The following is a 20809-nucleotide window of genomic DNA, read 5'->3' as shown; positions in this document are numbered from 1 at the left end:
TGAAGATATGGGGGGGAACACAACCACAGCGCCCACAGTGTCCCAGGCGAGAATCGAACTCAGGACCTTCTGACTGTGAGGCGACAGCTCTACCACCGTGCCACCGTGCCCCCTGAGCTGTAGGCCACAAACAGCATTCTTACGTGTCCTTCCCCTCCAGGTGAGACAGGGCGGTGTGGAGCACGTGTGCTACTGCATCCGCTGTGCTCCTGTTGGGGCGGTATGCAAATTGTAGCGGGTCGTGGTCCGGGGGGAGTGTGGAGCGGATCTTTGATATGACCAGCTTTTCAAAGCACTTGCTGGCTATTGGCGTGAGGGCTATAGGGCGCCAGTCATTGAGGCTGGTCACTTTTTGCTGCTTGGGAATGGGGATGATTGTCGCTGCTTTGAAGCAGGACGGAACTCGTCGGAGGGAGAGAGATTGGTTGTGGGAGAATAGGGGCCGATATGTACGTGTTATTTAATTCATTTCAAACCACATTCAGGATTATCCCTACATTCATATTTACAATCTCCCCCGAACAGTCTATCTACCTTATCACTATTGACTTTTCTATGAATGCAGGAGACTAAATGGTAAGAGGCTTTCATCACACTATATAGAAAAAAATATATCTCTTTTCATCACACTCTCTATTATCTCTTTTCATCACACTCTCCATATATATATATATATATATATATATATATATATATATCGTCGCTGTTGTGCCAGGACCTCGAATGTCCCTTTTTTCACTTTTTCACTTTTTGTCATGAATCAGTGCCATTGGTCACCCTTCACGTCTCTGTGTGGTTTTTATCAAATGCAACCAATGGAAAAGCATTAAAACGAGCTTGTGAGTAAATCTCGTAATGCCATTCGCCCTCAATCTGTCAGTCAAACCTCGAAATTCGTCCCCTACCTCCGTCTGTACCCCCCACGCAGGACAGTAAACCCGGAAAAGTCACACGGCAGATGTGCTGTGTATTTCTCATATCGTTTTGACTAATCCTGGCTTCCTCTGACGTTAACTCATTGAGTGCCAATGACGACTATCGTCGTCAATTCAAATAGTAACGTAGAGTGCCAATGACGACTAAAGTCGTCAATTGCGTTTTGTAAATGACCTTTAGTATGGTCCAGCATTTCATATTTGTTGTTTTTCATGTTTATTCATTTTAGAAGTATTCTCATAAGGTTAAGTATTATATTCCCCTGTTATTTTTGATATCAAGGTAAACATGTATTTTGTGCAGTACTTCCATACAGCCTTGAGAAACTAACGTGTGAAACTGCGCCACCCTGTGGCACAAATTGGCAAGTACATAGTTGCATTTAATTCACGTTTGTGGTCAAAGGCTGCAATGTTTATTTTGAAAGAGTCAACGGGAAATGGATAAAGTCGGTACGTGCGGTAAAAGACAGTAGAAGAAGTCACGTCGTCAAGTGTGTCCACATGCTGAAAGGAAAGAAGGAATAATGTGAAAATGATAAGCTATTTTGTTTTAGCACCTGGCTGATAAGGGCACAAGGTTTGTCATGTTTTCATTTCATGTAGTGTTTCATCTGCAGCCATGTTTTGAAGCCGTTCTATTCTGTTGGGTTTTATTGCTAATATGTTTAGGCTAGCATGACTGCTACGTTAGCTACGTAGCTTCACTGTATACAAGGCAATGTGGCCGGGGGAATTGGTGGAATTTGCAAGTTATGCTATCAAGATTATGCAGTATTTGTGGGTTTTACAGTGTCTGTAATATTATTGCCCAAGGTTAAATATTCAAATGCAACGTAAAATACTGTATAAATATTTCATTTCATAGAACTCAAATGTACTTACCTTAAGTTAATAATACTTACCAGTAGCACTCCATCAGAGATTGTCATAAGCTAAAAATGGATTAAAAGGTTAAAATGTGATATTTCATGATTGGACTATAAATAGTGATTTATTTCAGTTAATGTTAAAAGATGGTAATGTTTGTATTTTCTTTTCTTTCCGTAGCTCTTACGATGTGTTACACTGTGTGTGTTACGGTTCACGGACAAGGTTCAACTTCAAGTTTAAAATAAACACTTTAGTAACCATCAGTTGGAGAGTCAGACCATCATTCAGCCGGGGACGCTACACATTTTTTGACGGTGGGACGTGGATCAAAGCCTGATCCATCTCCTGTAAAAATATGGTGGATGTCGAATGTGTATAAGCTATTTTACGGACCCATTAGGTGGCGACAGTGCTCTCCAGATTAGAGAAAGGTGAGGAAAAAACAGAGAAGAAGTCATGGGGAAATGGAAACCGCATCGGTATGCATCGATATGCATGAAGCATAACGTTAGCTGTGCCTGTGAACAGCAGCCAATCTGCTGCCACAATTGAGCCCCTCCGTCTCCGCTGCGATAGCCCCTCCACATGATTACTTGCCGACACCAGCGTCTTTCTGAAAAGTTACATTATTCTCAGCTGGAAGCGCTGGGAGCCAAACGGCGGAACGCTGTGAAAAAGCTGGGCGTAGCGCACTTTTCAGTGCAGAGCAAACGCAGCAGAGAGCCACCAGAGACACTCCCACAGAGGAGTGTGCAGTTGAGGGGGGTGGGGCACACAGGGCAGCATACAACACCGACCCAGACAGCAGGAGGCTCGATGGGCAGATTTACAAACACAAGCTAGAATATCTGATGCCCACCAGCAGTAAATCAAGACCAGCAAGAAGGTGTAGGGTCTGCGGCGCACGCAGGGGCCAGCGCTGTTGGTTGCAGCTAAAAAATATTATTTTGCCAAACTAAATTCCTTTGTTTTCGCGGTTTTATTGAAGGAAATTATTTTTGAGGTGTCACTACATCAGAAAATATTAGCTTCAGAGTCAGTGATGTGCTTGAAATGCTTCATTTCACAAAGGGCTGATTATCTCAGCTTCTAGTTTGAAACGTCTGTTTTTGGTGAAAACAACCTATCTTCTCCGGCTATAAAGAACGGAAAATGATATCAATAAACTTTTTTTTGCTGATGATACAATAGAGTCTCATCGTTCTTTGGGCGTGTTCGGTGTTTACATAGTAATATCACACAATATTCTGTGGGCCTCGAGAAATCACTGAAAACGCTCTGAAAGGGCTGGCACTGGGAGCATCCGTTTTCCAAAAGTGGCTGGCACTCAATGAGTTAATAGATCAATCAAATGTTTTCCAGTTATTCCTAGGCTACAAACTTGTTTTAACATGCAAATCGTAGTGTTTTCTGACGAGAATAAAGTAACGTTAACGCTACGTTATGTCAGACTGTTCTCATCCCAATGCCCAAGCCCCCGCCTCGGCCATGAGAGGCGAGGAGGGCTGCTGCTGCGCGCGCCCCCGCGGCCCGGAGCTTGGGGCTCGTGCATGAGCATACGACTCTCTCCCGCCTGACTGGCCGGGAGAGAGTGCTTCCAACTCGCACTGATAAAATAAACAACATCATTTGAGCTTATCCAGGTAAGATATTAATAAAGTAATGACACATTCAGCGGGAAACTAACTATAATTAAGACGTGCCAACTTTGACGATATTTGGTTCAGTATTTTAAGAGCAAACAGGTTTTTTTAACTAACTGAAAAGTTGCTGTTTTGGAGATTCGAGGTCCTGGAACGACAGCGACGATATATATATATATATATATATATATATATATATATATATATATATATATACACTGTATATATATATTTAAAACATCATGTCACCGTATCTTTGTATGTTATTTGCATAAGAATGTGACATTTGAATACCATGCAATGACAATTTTGCTAGAAACGTTGTTTCTAGTTAGCTCAGGGTTTTTGTTTTAACAAGTAAAAGTTACGACTTTTTAAAACAATTATGAATGCAATTTAATACCTATTTCACGTCCATACTGGCAAAAATAAGTATGAAGGAAAATCGGAGTCCCAGGATTAGAATATATGAAGAGATGAACGGAGTGTGACATCACCCATTGGTCGGTGTTTTGAAGCCTCCCCTTTGCCGCTGCCATCTTGGTTCTCACACAGCTCGTGGGAGACAGAGGGACACCAGGGTTTTATCAGAGACGACCAGAGACGGAGCGACACCAGGGGTTTCCCAGAGATGGAGCGAGACCAGGGGTTTCCCAGAGACGGAGCGAGACCAGGGGTTTCCCAGAGACGGAGCGAGACCAGGGGTTTCCCAGAGATGGAGTGAGACCAGGGGTTTCCCAGAGATGGAGCAAGAGCAGCAGTTTCCCAGAGACGGAGCGACACCAGGGGTTTCTCAGAGACGGAACGACACCCAGAGATGGAGCGAGACCAGGGGTTTCCCAGAGACAGAGCGACACCAGGGGATTCCCAGAGACGAAGCGACACCAGGGGTTTCCCAGAGTCACAGTGCCACATGTTATTGGTCCATGAGCTGTACGATCACTGGACAGGTGAACTGTGTGTGTGTGTGTGAGTGAGTGAGTGAGTCACTCTGTGACCAAAGTTACTTCCTCGTTTGCCATAGGCGCATGCGCTGTGTGCAGTCATCAGTACAGCGCATGCTCCTTGAGCAAATGAGGAAGTAACTTTGGTCACAGTGTGAATGCTTTTGCAACCCTCTTTGTTAGTTCTCGCTATGGATTTACTTAAAAAATTACTGTTTCCAGTAACCTGCAGGCTTGTAGAACAGATGTTCAAAATACACAGTGATTAGACATCCAAACACCACTACAAAGTTGTCAAGGAATTGACACACAATAACGTCCTTATTTCCAGTGTGGTCCTCGTTTGTAAAAAAAACAAACAATCAATGGTCGGCACAGCATGAGCCATTTAAAAGATAAAAACAACATCAATACAGACACCATGCACAGTAACTTACACACCAAGAAGACATTACATAATGGATTGGCTGTCAGCAGCTCAGGAGCCATACCTTCACTGCTCTTTGAAGTGGTTGGCAGTGACAATTTAATATATACTATTTAATTTTAAGGCTTAAAATTCAGATGATTGGATTTTAGAATTTTCAAGGACCCTTAAAATGTCATCCTTAAACATGTCACCACTTGTTGTAATCCATAGAAGGTGACATCACCTGGCATAAAGACCAGCCAATAGCAAATGGCCAGTTCAGTACCCTACATTTCACCATTAGGTGTCAGGCTTCACGACATCTACTGGTCAATCTTCGTCCCAACCTTCATCTATGGTCATGAACTATATGGGTCATGACTGAAAGGATGAGATCGCAGATACAAGCAGCTGCAATAGGTTTCCTCAGGAGGGTGGCTGGCGGGCTCTGAGAGACTCAGGGCCCTTTCACACCTAAAAGTCCGGACCAAGGTCCGAACCAAACTCATGTTGTTGTTACATTGTATACATTTGGTCCAGTAAGGTTTGCTTTCACACTGCAATGATCCCAGCGGACCAGCAGACTTTAACATGACAGACCTACGTCCTGTCGTCATCACCTGCGTGGGCTGCGTCTCCACTGATTGGCTTGTGGATGAGCGTGCGTCTGACGTCAGCGTCCCGGAACCGCTGCAAGGAATTTGCTCCTTGTTTACACCAGGTTTACACACCACAATGAATGAACAGATCCACTTTGTTGTCATTATAATAGCATTATTATGGCATTGCTACCAGCAACACCAACTTCACTCGCAATACTCAAGATTAGTTTGTGTATATGATTTGATAATCGCATGTCACGATGTTTGTCTACTGTGAGCCACCGTAGTGTTTACAAGCTAAGCCTATCAGCGTGCCTCTAGCCCCAGCTGGTGTCCGAGTACAGGTAGCGTATAGCCAGTTCATGATTACATGCCAATGTATCTGGTCCGCAACTCACGTTATTAAAACTAGCAATCTGTTCACAAGTGTGTGATCCTTGACTCACTCACCACACGTGAAAGTAGATTTTACAGTTCAAATTCGCCAAATGAACACCCTTGTTGTGCGCAAATTGTACCAACGCAGACAGGCAAGGAGGCGAAGACTGCAAGCCATCCTGCGAGCCTTTCTGGCAATGTGACGAGTGACGAGTCAGCTGTAGCTTCCTGTAATTGGTCCGATAGTGCGAACATTCCAATATAATGCTTTCACACTGCACAGGAAGCAAACCTTGGTCCAGCTTGGTCCGGACCGAGACCACCTCTTTTGGTCGGATCAAAGACTGGGTCTTTGGTCCGCACCATGGTCCGTGGGAGGTTTCACACCTGTCATTTTGATTCGGATCAAACTGGAAAGTCCGAAAGTCCGGACCAAACGAGGTAGGTGTGAAAGTGCCCTCAGCCACAGGGCAGACCAAGGACCAGGTGGAGTTATTACATCTCCACGCTGGCCTGGGAAGGCCTTGGGATCCCCCAGTCAGAGCTGGTTAATGTGGCTTGGGGACAGCTTCGGATCCCCCAGTAGTGATGGGAATTACGGCTCTTTGAAGGGAGCCTGATCTTATGGCTCCGTTCCTTTCTGAGAGCCATTCAAAATAGCGGCTCCTCATTCCCCCCTTTTTTCTTTTTTAGGGGGCGGGCACTAGCCTACTGTTTATCTGCGAAATCACTAAGATAATGATATGGTACGATTTGGATCAGATTTGATCTTAGACCCACCACTATTTCATTTTGCATCTGTGGACTGCAGCAGCATTAAATTACTCATAGCCTACATTATTTCCAGACCTAATGTCAATGATCTGCATTGTTAACATGACACAAGGTGACATCATATCCATCTGCGCTTAGTCAGTGAATTTACTTCTTCTATGGAATGGAATGCCAAGATGGCGCCGGTGATGCGGCAGCCTGTCGCGTGCAGCTCTGTGTGTTTGGTCGTTTTTATTGTTTTTAAATCGTTTTAAGTGTGCCCAGCTATTCCAAGTTGTGGCTTGTGCATCTTAGTTATGTTTTAGAGCTGATAGTGCTTCGTGTTTTTAAAAATGGAGTGGGTAAAACTGCTTTTAATATGCCTGGTACTGGGCAAATTACTCCATGCGCAGGAGCGAAGTCAGGCTATTGTCTACTCCATACAGGACCTACTGGAGTTAGCGCCGTTCGCCAAGCTGGCCGGGACACGGCACAATATTCCGGAGGAGTTACTGCGAAGAAGACGTCGGGGAACTCGAGCCGGTGTTAAGAGAAATAGGAGACGGAGAGAGTGAGCATGGAGGGGGACCTTCAGACCAGCCCTGTGTTCAGGGGCAGCAGCGTCATGTGTTTCACAGAAACGTGGCTGAATGATTGCATACCAGAAAGTATCTCCTGTATTAACGGCTTTCTGACAATACGAGCGGACAGGGACACCAAAGCGACTGGTAAGCGGAAAGGAGGGGGGCTTGCGGTGCTAGTTAACAACAAATGGTGTAACCCTGGCCATGCTACTGTAAAGGAAAATATATGTAACAAGGACATTGAACTGCTGGCAGTCAGTTTGAGGCCGTATTACCTCCCGAGGGAATTTACTGTGGTGATCGCCATTGTTGATTATATTCCTCCGTCAGCAGACGCTGAAGCAGCGTGTGACGTAGTTCACGCAGCCACTGCGAGATTACAAGCAAAACACCCGGACGCTTTTATTTTCCTTTCTGGAGATTTTAATCATGTCTCCCTCTCCAAGACACTGCCCACTTTTAAACAGTTTGTGAAATGCACTACAAGGGGAGACAAGACCCTGGACCTACTGTATGCTAATGTTAAAAAGGCATATATATCCACTGCACTGCCCCCCCTCGGTGGTTCTGATCACAATCTGGTCCATCTCTCTCCATCCTACACACTGGCTGTTAAAAGACTGCCTGTCACCAACAGATCTGTGCTGGACTCAGGAGGCAGAGGAGTCTCTGAAGAGTTGTCTGGAAAGAACAGACTGGGACATCTTCTGTGACTCGTATGGGGAGGATATTGATGGACTTACAGATTGTGTCACAGACTATATTCATTTTTGTGTGGATTATATTATTCCCAGCAAAGAAATTCGGTGCTTCCCTAACAATAAGCTCTGGGTTAACAGCAGCCTGAAAGCTCTGTTAAACCAGAAGAAAGAGGCTTTCAGGGAGGGAGACAGAGGAAGAGTAAGGGCACTACAGAGGGAGCTGAGGGTGAAGATTAAGGAGGGGAAACAGGCCTATAGGCAGAAGCTGGAACAACAGCTGCAGCAGGATGGAGTAAAGCAGGTCTGGGCTGGCATGAGGAAGATCACGGGCCTTGAGCGGAAGGGAGGAGCGCTGCCTGATGGAGATCAGGGCCTGGCCCATGACCTGAATATGTTCTTCAACAGATTTGACACTCCTACCCCATCGTGTCCACTGTCTGTGCCCCACCCCACCCCCTCCACCCCCACCCCACCGCCTCCACTGATCTCCAGTCCCACCCCATCGTGTCCACTGTCTGTGCCCCACCCTCCCCCCTTGGATGTATTGAGGGGGGGCGGGAGGGGGAGTACAGGGTCACAATTGATGACTTTGTGGTCTGGTGCAAAGAAAACCACCTACAGCTCAACACCTCAAAGACCAAAGAGATGGTGGTGGACTTTGGGCGAAAGAGGCCCAAACCAGTCCCTGTGAACATCCAGGGGACAGAGGTGGAGCTTGTCTCCAACTACAAGTATCTTGGAGTCCAGCTGGACAACAAGCTAGGCTGGTCTGCCCACATGGAGGCGCTATATAAAAAAGGTCAAAGCCGACTGTATTTTTTAAGAAGGCTGAGATCTTTTAACATCTGAAGGCCCTACTGTGTTCTTTCTACCAGTCGGTGGTGGCCAGTGCTCTGTTCTTTGGGGTGGTGTGCTGGGGGGAGGGTGCTCGCTCAGCTGACAAGAACAGAGTCAATAAACTCATCCGGAAGGCGAGCTCCACCTCTGGGACTGAGCTGGAGCAAATCCAGCAGGTGGCAGAGCGGAGAATGCTCTCTAAACTCCACTCCATCATGAGCAATCCAGCTCACCCACTCCATGCCCTGGAGGTGGTTCGGCTGAGCACCTTCAGTCGTAGGCTGATCCCACCCAAGTGCAGGACTGAACGTTACAGGAAGTCCTTCCTGTTAAATAATGTCTTTATATGCTGTGCATATATGCACTTCCCTGCACTTTAGATATCTGTGCAATGTACCGGGGTATGTTTTTACTGTGTGTGTGTGTGTGTGTGTGTGTGTGTGTGTGTGTGTGTGTGCGCGCTTGTGTGTGGGTGTTGCTGCTTATATTATATTTTTATCTTGTTGGCCAGCGGTGCCTGTTCTTTATCTAGATACTGTAAGTCACTTTATGCAAAATATGTGCACTTTAGTATTATTAACATTATTATTGCTGCACCTATTTATTTTTCTTAGTACTTGATAGTACTTTTTGTGTGCGTTGCTACATGTTCAATGTCAATAAAGTATCTATCTATCTATCTAAATGTGTGTAAATAAAGTTGGCTTTCCTTGAATGTAATTCATGCAACACTTCGCTGCTCAGAAAGTCAGCAGATGCAGCTCCGTTTTGATATGAAGCTGAGTCCGCCCACCCAGGCCAGTTAGAGCAACGAGTGCACCTATCCTCCCTCCTCAGCGGGCTAGCAGAGGGAGGGAGGGAAGTCTACCCTGTGTGTGTGGTGGCCTTGTGGGGAGCGCAGGCAGTGAAATTTAGGCACAACATTAAAATGAACGGCTCTCAAGTAGGACTCGGTTCCCTTTGTTCATAGCAAAGAGCCGTTCAATAGATTCGGATCGTTCGCGAACGTCACATCACTATCCCCCAGTCAGAGCTGGTTAATGTGGCCTGGGGACACCTTGGCATACCCCAGTCCAGTTTCACATGGACATTTCCCAGGGACACGATCAACCCCTGCACTTCATAATTTACAATTTGAGATTGTTTTCTGTTTTGCTCCATCTTCTGCTATTGATGTGACCGCTGTACTGCATGCTAAGTCAAATTCCTCATTTGTAATATACTCATAATGGCTATGAAAATGTATCTTGAATCTTGAAAGTGATATACAGCATGTTAACCCCATTCTTTTTTGTCAGTAGCCTATTTGTGGACAAGCATAACTTACTCATGCCTAAATCTAGAATAAACAAACAGCCCAACATCATATAAATAACACAAACACATATGGAGCACAGCGGGCCACGGATGCCAAGCCCAGCTTAAACCCAGCCCACAGCTGATTTGGAGCTGATCTCAAACCCATCCCACATCAGCTGACTGCTTAGCTGATGCATTCAATTGGCTCAACTCAAACAGGGCACCCTCTTTAATTCTGCTCTAGTCTGCTGCCTAAGATGGCTGCTTCATCTGCAAGCTGTTTGCAACCCAGCTCCTCCTTTCATGCTGTGTCTGACTTAAACAATGTCATTTCTGTTCTCATTGTTGCTTGCTCTGTTCTGTACCTGGGGGTCTTTTGTTGCTCTCCTTGCCTTAAGGCTATTCCATGTTGCTCATGGAGGAGCAAGGAGCTCCCAGAATCTGCTGCTGCCGCTCTCCCTGCCTTAGGCTTTCCATGTATGCGCATGGAAGGGCAGGGAGCCTCCAGAACAGAGCCATACTGCCAAATATAACTCATGCTAATAAAAGCTGATCTAAGTGGTCTTGTATTTTTGACTAAAGTGGTCCTGACTGAAGTAAATTCTATTAATGTTAAATGCTTGAATTGATCTAATATAGGATTTTCACCCTGTTTGTGTGGAAGCATACAAAATGGACTATCAGGAAACCATTGCCCGTCTGTCAATGCAACATGCATGCAGAGTGAACATCTACAACCCAACACATCGTTAAGCCCGACCGAAGTGCAGAGAATATTAACTGGACTCCACTCCACTTACAGTAAACAAGCCAGCCAGCCATTCAATGTTTTAGCTTTATTGATTTGTAAGAGAGCAGAGAAACAGCTTGCATTCACTCCACCGCTGACCCAACAATCTCTAAGAAAGCGGTTATTGTATGTCCACTTGAATTCATCCTCTAACAGTGCTCTGTTGACAGTAGTAATTGCTCGTATTCACTGACTCGTGAAATGTATTTGGCTCCCTTCCAGGCAGTCTTTTTCTACCTGTGGAATAAGACAACATGGCCGGGGTGTGGGGACGTCCTTCCAGGCAGTTTTTTTCTACCTGTGGAATAAGACAACATGGCCGAGGTGTGGGGACGTCCTTCCAAGCAGTCTTTTTCTACCTGTGGAATAAGACAACATGGCCGGGGTGTGGGGACGTCCTTCCAGGCAGTTTTTTTCTACCTGTGGAATAAGACAACATGGCCGAGGTGTGGGGACGTCCTTCCAAGCAGTCTTTTTCTACCTGTGGAATAAGACAACATGGCCGAGGTGTGGGGACGTCCTTCAAAGCAGTTTTTTTCTACCTGTGGAATAAGACAACATGGCCGGGGTATGGGGACGTCCTTCCAATAGGGGTGTCACAATATATCGTCCCACGAAATTTCGTGATAGTAAAACATCACGATATGTATCGTTGAGATGAAATCTCATATCGCGATTTTTTTTTTTTTTTTTTTTTTTTCAAAAATAGACTAAGAAACGTCTTTGTTTGTTGAAGTTCAATGTGTGGAAAGTAGTTCAGTTGAACAAGTCTCTGAAGAGACACATGAGAAGTTATACAGGAGAGAAACCATTCAATTGAGTTTCTGGCAAAACTGTTTACTTGAAAGGAAAAACTGAAGATGCATAAAAAATAGATTAAGAAAAGTCTTGTTGTTTGAGTTTGAAGAAAAACTGAAGATGCAGAATGATGAGAGTTTATACTGCTGAGAAACCTTTTAGTTCAAAGTAAATCTAAGTGACGGTGTAACTCATTCTATTTCAAGATAAGCCTTATCTCCAATCTCATGTTTTTTCTAGTTGTTATTGTAATAACAATTTCCCACAACAGCATGTTTTGTATTTGTGCATTTCAAATAAAATACTACTTTTCCAGTCATATATTGTCATTATTCAAGTTTTAAAAAATATTGTTAAAATCGTATCGTATCGTATCGTTATCGTGAACCCAGTATCGTGATACGTATCGTATCGTGAACTGAGTGTATCGTGACACCCCTACCTTCCAAGCAGTATTTTTCTACCTGTGGAATAAGACAACATGGCCGGCGTGTGGGGACGTCCTTTCAGGCAGTTTTTTTCTACCTGTGGAATAAGACAACATGGCCGGGGTGTGGGGACGTCCTTCCAGGCAGTCTTTTTCTACCTGTGGAATAAGACAACATGGCCGGGGTGTGGGGACGTCCTAGGGGCGTATTGGTCTGTGAAATAAAGTGGAGGAGACAGGAGCCTCAGAGTTCTTTGGGAGGTCACCACCTCTAAATCAATCTGAACATCTACTAATAGGCCTTGTGTCCATCTAGCGTCTTTTTCCGACCGTTAAACACTGGGAGTGCGCCGGGGAGCGCTGATCTCAGTGCACAATATACAAGGAAGCAGTCTGAAACCAACGTTAGTTCATTGCGGTAGTAGCTTGATAGCTGACAGCTAACATTAGCAAACAACACACATACAGTGATTTAGCTCAACAATCACCAGAAATATCAAGTGTCTAGCCAATCTGCTCCCACAATTGAGTCTTTCTATTTCTGTTGCAATAGTTTCTCCATGATTAAGTTGCCAGAAAAGCAGCACCCGACACCAGCGTCTTTCTGAAAAGTAAAAATATTTTCAGCTGGAAGCGCTGCGAGTCTGGTGCACAAAAACGCAGGAACGCTGTGAAAATAGACGCTGGACGCAGCGTACTTTCTCTAGACGTCTGTGTGCGCCAGCATACACTCGCTTCTCATTGGAAACAACTGAAAAAAGACGCCGGAGCTGATGAAAAGACGCTAGATGGACACAGGCCCTTAGGAAGGCTCTCCAGTAAATGTTAGGACGTTATCGCTGGAAAAATTATTATTAATATTATTATTTTATTTAACCTTTGCTTCTCATTTGCAAGGACACCCTGTTACAGTGTAGGCTACCACTGAGGACTCATGTCGAGGACTCACTGCATTGCAAGTGAAGACCATCCGGGCAGAGTGCACAGTGTGCAATGATGTATCCTGTAGGAGTTTTATATATATATATATATATATATATATATATATATATATATATATATATATATATATCAGAGGAGGTTATTAATGTAGTACAAGGGAGGATGATCATCCCTTGTTTTTTAGAAGAGATGGGGGATTTTATATAATAATATATTTTTTTTATAAAATATCAATCAAATGTGCTTTTTCTTAATAAAATTCATGGTATTCATGATATTCTTAAAATACTTCGGCAGTGACACCTGTAGGGCACTGATGGAGCGGCATGCAGACAGAGTGTGCCAGTGGGTCTGTCTGTCGTGCCCTCAGGGGTACGCAACAATAACAATACCCCCTTGGGCATTTCATTTCCTTGGTAATTTATCTCATGCTAATCTATGATTGGTTGAAAAACACATGCAATTCACAGGGAACAGTGAAGCCTAAACCGGCCTCACCAATCACTACCAAACAATGAATTTATTCAACCAAATTGGTTGTTGATTGGATAGATCGGTAAGATTGACATTGTATTGTTCAATGATGAATGAGTCTATGGCACAGACTCTCAACGCTGAATCCAGCTCCACTATAGGAAGTGATAACATCAAAATTCCACTTTGCTGTGATGACTTGACAGTAATAGATATATTTAAACGACAGTAGCAGCATATTATATTTTCCCCTTCTTCTTTTTATTTTTATTTTATCAAGCAGTAAGTTAGCTCACAAGCCAGACAGTCGTTGCATTGTATTATGCGAGCCAACACGAGTTTAGAGCGGGCGGCCGCAGTATGCGCGGAGACTGAGATCTCCGCAAACACTGGGACGTGGTTACAGATGGCATGGATGTGCAAGTAAGTCAATTAAGTTCAAGTTATCCGGGCTTTCTAGTAAATTCGGTGTGCAAATGGTCCACCAAGCAGCGCTAGTTTTTTCGTACTAATATGTTTCATGCTGCATAGCCTGTCATTTTGCAAATAAAAACAGTGACCTTAAACTCCCAATTTTTTTTACTGAATTTGGCCGGTACATCCACGGCTGACAGCAGCTCATTTTTAAAGCTCGAGCGATGATCTTTATACCATATGAAAGTAGAAGAAATAAGGAATCAACCAAGCATGTCAACCTAGCATGTTGGGAAGTGGGGGTAAATAACGCTTCAAAGTTGATGAATTTGTCGTAACTTTTCCCTCATGCAATTGAATGTAACTAAACGAGTATGTTGGTATTAAAGGGATAGTTCGGTTTGTTTGAAGTTGGGTCCTATCAGCTAGTCAGATACACTAACGTAATTAGGTACAGTGGTCTGGAAGCGGGGCGCAGTGTCTAACGAGATCCGGCACCCAGAGGAGCAGCCTCGCGCAGCCTCACCAGCCTTTTCTCTCTCAGTACTGGGGGTCAACAACTAAAACGTAATTTAGCCACCTCAAACAACGGCAACCTAATAACTAAATAAATAACGTTACATTACATTACGTCATTTGGCAGACGCTTTTATCCAAAGCGACTTACAATAACACATTTTTTGTCAGCAATAGAGCAATCAACTATGGAGCACAGTCTATGACAACTACAACTTCTGAAGGAACAGTGGTACAAGTTTAGGTTAGTGGTACAAGGTTGGTTAGTTTTTTTTTTTTTTTTGAAAGAGAGAGAACGAAGTTAGATCAAGAAGGGCCCAGATGGAGCCTGAAAAGGTGTGTCTTTAGTCTTTTCCGAAAGATCGGCAGTGATTCAGCTGTCCTGACCGAAGGTGGAAGCTCGTTCCACCATTGAGGTGCCAGGGACGAGAAGAGTCGAGATCGGGATGAGCGACTTTTGAGCCCCCGTAGCGAAGGAGGGGCGAGGCGACCTGCACTGGTGGAGGAGCGAAGGGAGCGCTGAGAGGTTTGGAACCTGACCATCGATTGCAGGTAGCGGGGAGCTGACTGGTGTACTGCCCTGTAGGCCAGTACCAGTGTCTTGAATTTGATGCGGGCCGGGATGGGAAGCCAGTGGAGCTCCTGGAAGAGGGGAGTGACGTGAGAGAATTTGGGTTGGTTGAATATCAGACGGGCTGCAGCATTCTGAATGAGCTGAAGCGGTCGGATGTCGGTGGCAGGTAGGCCGGCCAGGAGCACGTTGCAGTAGTCCAGGCGGGAGGAGACAAGAGACTGGACCAGGAGTTGAGTCGCTTCTCTTGTGAGAAAGGGACGGATTTTGCGGATGTTGTAGAGAGAGAACCTACAGGAGCGCGCTGTAGCAGCTATGTTGGCAGAGCAAGACAGCTGGTTGTCAAGGATCACCCCAAGGTTCTTAGCTGTTTGGGAGGGCAGTACAGTGGTGTTGTCAATGGAGATGGAGAGATCTGCGAGAGGGCAGTCTTTTCCTGGGAGGAAGAGTAGCTCGGTCTTACCAAGGTTGAGCTTGAGGTGGTGGGCAGACATCCAGTCGCCAATGTCTTTGAGGCATGCAGAGATGCGAGCCTCGATTTGAGTGTCAGAGGGGGGGAAGGAAAGGAAAAGCTGGGTGTCATCAGCATAGCAGTGATAGGAAAAGCCATGAGAAGAGATCACATAGGCAAGAGATCTTATATAGAGAAGGAAAAGTAAGGGGCCCAGGACTGAGCCCTGGGGGACACCGGTGGTAAGAGGACAGGATCTGGAGAGGGACCCTCTCCATGAGACCATAAATAAATAACGTGAAAACGTGCCGATTTCGTCATGCATTTAGACAAAAGAGAAAAAAAAATTGCGATAGTAGCCTACAAGCATGATGTGATTCCTATTTCATATCTCACCTGTGGTCTAGGTACAGCATCGCTCTTCAGAAAGTGCTTGTCCTTCTTATCTGCTATGGGTTGTTGATAATCCTCTTCAGAACTAGAACGACCGCAACGCGGACTTATGCCTCCGCCATTAGTTCATTCTGGAGTCCAAGTCGCCATTTGAGGCAAATTGGAAGAGATTCCGTCAAGGCGCTCCTGTGATGTTGCGTTACAGAGCTTGGAAATTGGGTGTGTGAGAGGTCACAGTGACCTTGAACTTTGACCACCAAAATGTAATCAGTTCATCCTTGAGTCCAAGTCGATGTTTGAGACAAGTTTGATTAAATTCCGTCAAGGCATTCCTGAGATATCGCGTTAACAAGCTTGAAAATGGCGTTGCAGAGCTCACCTTGACCTTTGACCTTTGACCACCAAAATCTAATCAGTTCATCCTTGAGTCCAAGTCGATGTTTGAGACAAGTTTGATTAAATTCCGCCAAGGCATTCCTGAGATATCGCGTTAACAAGCTTGAAAATGGCGTTCGAGAGGTCACAGTGACCTTGACCTTTGACCTTTGACCACCAAAATCTAATCAGATCATCCTTGAGTCTAAGTCGATGTTTGAGGCAAATTTGATGAAATTCCGTCCAGGCGTTCCTCAGATATCGCGTTAACAAGCTTGAAAATGGCGTTCGAGAGGTCACGGTGACCTTGACCTTTGACCTTTGACCACCAAAATCTAATCAGATCATCCTTGAGTCTAAGTCGATGTTTGAGGCAAATTTGATTAAATTCCGTCCAGGCGTTCCTCAGATATCGCGTTAACAAGCTTGAAAATGGCGTTCGAGAGGTCACAGTGACCTTGACCTTTGACCTTTGACCACCAAAATCTAATCAGATCATCCTTGAGTCTAAGTCGATGTTTGAGGCAAATTTGATGAAATTCCGTCCAGGCGTTCCTCAGATATCGCGTTAACAAGCTTGAAAATGGCGTTCGAGAGGTCACAGTGACCTTGACCTTTGACCTTTGACCACCAAAATCTAATCAGATCATCCTTGAGTCTAAGTCGATGTTTGAGGCAAATTTGATGAAATTCCGTCCAGGCGTTCCTCAGATATCGCGTTAACAAACATCGTACGGACGGACGGACGGACGGACAGCCGTACGGACGGACAACCCGGATCCATAATGCCTCCGGCCTGGTTATCGCCGGCGGAGGCATAAAAATGTGCACTGCAAACGCGAAGTTCTGCCAAACTTTCGGGAGGAGTGCTGATGTCTATTCAGTGCAACAAGCCACAACTGTGTAATACTTCGGTCCCTCAAAGGAATACGGTGAAACCGATAACCAGACCAGGATCTTTGTCTGTTTGAACAGCCAGGAAATACACAAACACGCACCATCGTTGAATTATTGATGGGAAAAATACTCCAGACATGCTGTCGCGATGTAACTACTTTGTGAACTGAGATAACCTGTGATCTGCGAAGTGATCCAGCACCGCGGCTCTGTGCAGGAGTTTAGCGGAGGAATACGGTAGTGATACGGTTGAGAGAAAAAGTAGTGCCGAATGAAATGACTGTTTGGCGGAAAAGTAAAGCGCAGAAAATTCTCAAATAGAGCGTGCATGTACACAGATATCGATTTGTTTAGGTGGGCGTTGTTTGAGGTGGCTAAATTACGTTTTAGTTGTTGACCCCCAGTACTGAGAGAGAAAAGGCTGGTGAGGCTGCGCGAGGCTGCTCCTCTGGGTGCCGGATCTCGTTAGACACTGCGCCCCGCTTCCAGACCACTGTACCTAATTACGTTAGTGTATCTGACTAGCTGATAGGACCCAACTTCAAACAAACCGAACTATCCCTTTAAGTTGATGATAGTAGCTGATAGTCACTCCCCCTGTCTATACGACAGCTACTGTCCTGTCACCAGTACAGTATGTAATAAGATGCTGAGTTACGACAGTGATGCGGGGTTACGACAGCGCCGCAAGGCATTATGGGAACTGCCGTAGACAGGAACGTCAGATCAGACATGACATGTGAATGAACAACAACGCTGAAGTAAAGCTCATACCGAACAACCATACCTGTGTGGACAATAGGTAATTTCAACAAAGAATAAACACTAGAAGGGTTTATTACACAGTAGTGGAGTGGTTTTGATTTATTTATTCATCAAACCTTTTACTGACAAACTAACTGTAAATAGCTTACTTTATTTTGAGGTGTTCAATTAAATGACTTTATGACTTACATCAATTCCACCACACAATGCCCCCTATTCTCCCACAGGCCTTCGGCGCTAAAACGGGCCTTAACCGCAAAAAAACGTGCCTTGCGCCTGTTTTGGGACGATATCAATATGGCTTTACGCTGCCAAATGCGCTTTAGGCCGAATGGGCGTGGCGCAGTCCCAGAATGGGCCAAAGTGGGCGTGTCGGCCTACTGCTATCTTCGCACCTGGCGTAAATTTAGCGCTTTGCGCCTTTGAAAACCAGGCCTATTCAGTGCACCAGTGCTCTTCTGCCTCTCCCCTGTCACCCTTCTCTGTCTCTCTCTGAAACCAGGCCTATTCAGTGCGCCAGTGCTCTTCTGCCTCTTCTCTGTCACCCTTCTCTCTCTCTCTCTGACTCCCTTGCTTAGACAGGCACAACACACTTCCCATATAGGAAAAATAAGTTGTAAGTTGTCTGGCCTGTCCCAGCATGCATTGTGCTTCTCCATTTCGCTACTAAATAGCAACCAAATGAGGCGAAATAGATATAAAAGGTCGATCTAAAATAATGTGTAATGGTAACACAGCCTGCAATTGTAGAACATTTCAATATTGGACCAAATAAAACATCGAAATTAAAACACCACCCTAAGTGAAACATATATGTCCTCCTGGGGCTATATATATCCCTTGTCGATTTAACGTGATTTAGATAAGTGACAGGGGAACGCGCTTCCTACTGTCATCTGCTATACTGTGATGTCCGCTCCAATAACTTGGCCCTACTTCACATTTAGCTTTACAATAAAAACACATTTATGCAATGACTTTACATAATGTAGGGTATATTTATGTGCATCATTCTACCTGCAGCAGGGGAGAGAAAACGATATCTTTCTGGACAAACTTTCACCAATATAAAATTAATCTCATCATATAGGGATAGGCTATATTTTTCTAGCTGATGCCTCTAGAACATTCTTTTCACTTTGATCTTGCTATAGTGTAGCATATTTACATGCTTGCAGTATTTAAACTGCAGTTAGATTGGTTTGAGAAGCATAATAATATGGAATAATAGCCTATAATGGAGACAGACAGACTGGATGAAGGGAGGGGGGGGGGGGCAGAGCGCTTGGCTTTCGTCAGGTTTTGCGGGACCACTGGAATTGGAGCTAAAAAGGCGAGCGTGCGATTCGTTTATTGCACTTATCCAATGAGCATGACGGTGCATAATTTTACGCTTAAAAGGCGTGGTTGTAATGCTTTAGGCTGCGTGTAGCGCCAGCACGACGATATCAAGTGCGCTGGTCCACGCCCACTGATTTGCGCTGCGCCAGGCGCTCGGCCTAGAAACAGCGCCGATGCAACGATAGGGGCCAATATCTACGCTTGGATTTTTCCAACAACATCAACTTTCTCGACCTTACCATCTTTAAAAATAAACATGGAGGTCTGTATAGCACTATTTACCGCAAGCCACTGAGCAGAAACACTCTTCTAACGGACAGTCACCACAAAAAACAACTGATCAGAAACATTCCCACAGGACAGTTTCTGCAGCTCAGAAGGAACTGCAGCACAGAGGAGGAATTTGAGCGCATGGCAGTTGACATGACTCAATGCTTCCGTGACAGAGGCTATGCGGAGAGAGAGACATCACATCAGAATCAGAATCAGAATCAGAAAGACTTTAATGATCCCCGGGCGGAAATTGGGACAAGTTACAGTAGCTCGCTCACAGAACACACATAGCATAAAATAAAATAAAAATAAAAATAAACCGTAGTAAATGCAATATTAAGTAAATAAGCAGAAAAACACAACATAGCATAGAATAACTAGTAAATGCGATAGAAGCAAAAAGCAAAAAATAAGTAGAATGTCTAAGTAGCAAAATACAAATACGTAGAGTAGGTATAGTATACATTCCGTGTCAATTATCATTATTGCACGCGACATATTGCACATATTGCACATATTGCACATGATTTATATTAAGTCGGCTTGCCCTATACGTTACACGTGGCTCAGCCAGGCACAGTTAACCTATCGGCTGGCTCAGTCTCATTTTTTTTTTTTGACGGTGGGATGTGCATCTAACCCTTTTACATCTCTTATATAAGTATTGGACGTGTACAACGTGTACAACCCATTCCACCGACCCACTAAGTGGCGACAAGGAAGGAGGAAGGCAAGCAAAAAGCAGTTTGACGAAGCCATTCCCATGAAAATGGATTGGCGAAAACGCTTTCGTTTTCGCGCTGATTGCTGGCAGTGCGGGATTGCAAATTTGCATAATAGATCACGGATGGAACACACTTTGAAACACGCAGCATAAATATGACCAGAATCGCAAAAGCTTCTCTCAACCAAAACTCCAAGAAGCGAGCGAGTCCATCCAGACTTCCTCAAACAGCGGCCGCGCAGACAGGCACAGCAGCAGCAAAGCAATGAGACTGGTGACGCGAGGTTACAGCAGCAGCAACGAGCTTGTGACACGGCCGCTGCGGCCAAGAGGACACACACGGAGGGAGGAGTTGGAAGCAACTCTCCCTCTCGCTCTCTCCCTCTCTCTCTCTCTCTCTCTCTCTCTCTCGCTCTCTCTCTCTCTCTCCCTCCCTCCCTCTCTCTCTCTCTCTCTCTCTCTCTCCCTCTCCCCCTCTCACTAGGATTAAACCTAGTGCGTCTCCATCCCGAGAGGGAGGGAGAGAGAGAGAGAGGGAGGGAGAGCGAGAGGGAGGGAGAGAGAGAGAGAGAGAGAGAGAGGGAGGGAGAGCGAGAGGGAGGGAGAGAGAGAGAGAGAGAGCGAGAGGGGGAGGGAGAGAGAGAGAGAGAGAGCCAAAAATGAATGGTTAAAGTGACTGTTCTATCGAATTTCACAAAAA

The sequence above is a fragment of the Poromitra crassiceps genome (genome assembly GCF_964638095.1).
Source record: "Poromitra crassiceps genome assembly, chromosome: 2".
NCBI lineage: Eukaryota > Metazoa > Chordata > Actinopteri > Beryciformes > Melamphaidae > Poromitra > Poromitra crassiceps.
The sequence above is the reverse complement of the archived record's forward strand: the minus strand, read 5'-3'. Positions refer to the sequence as shown.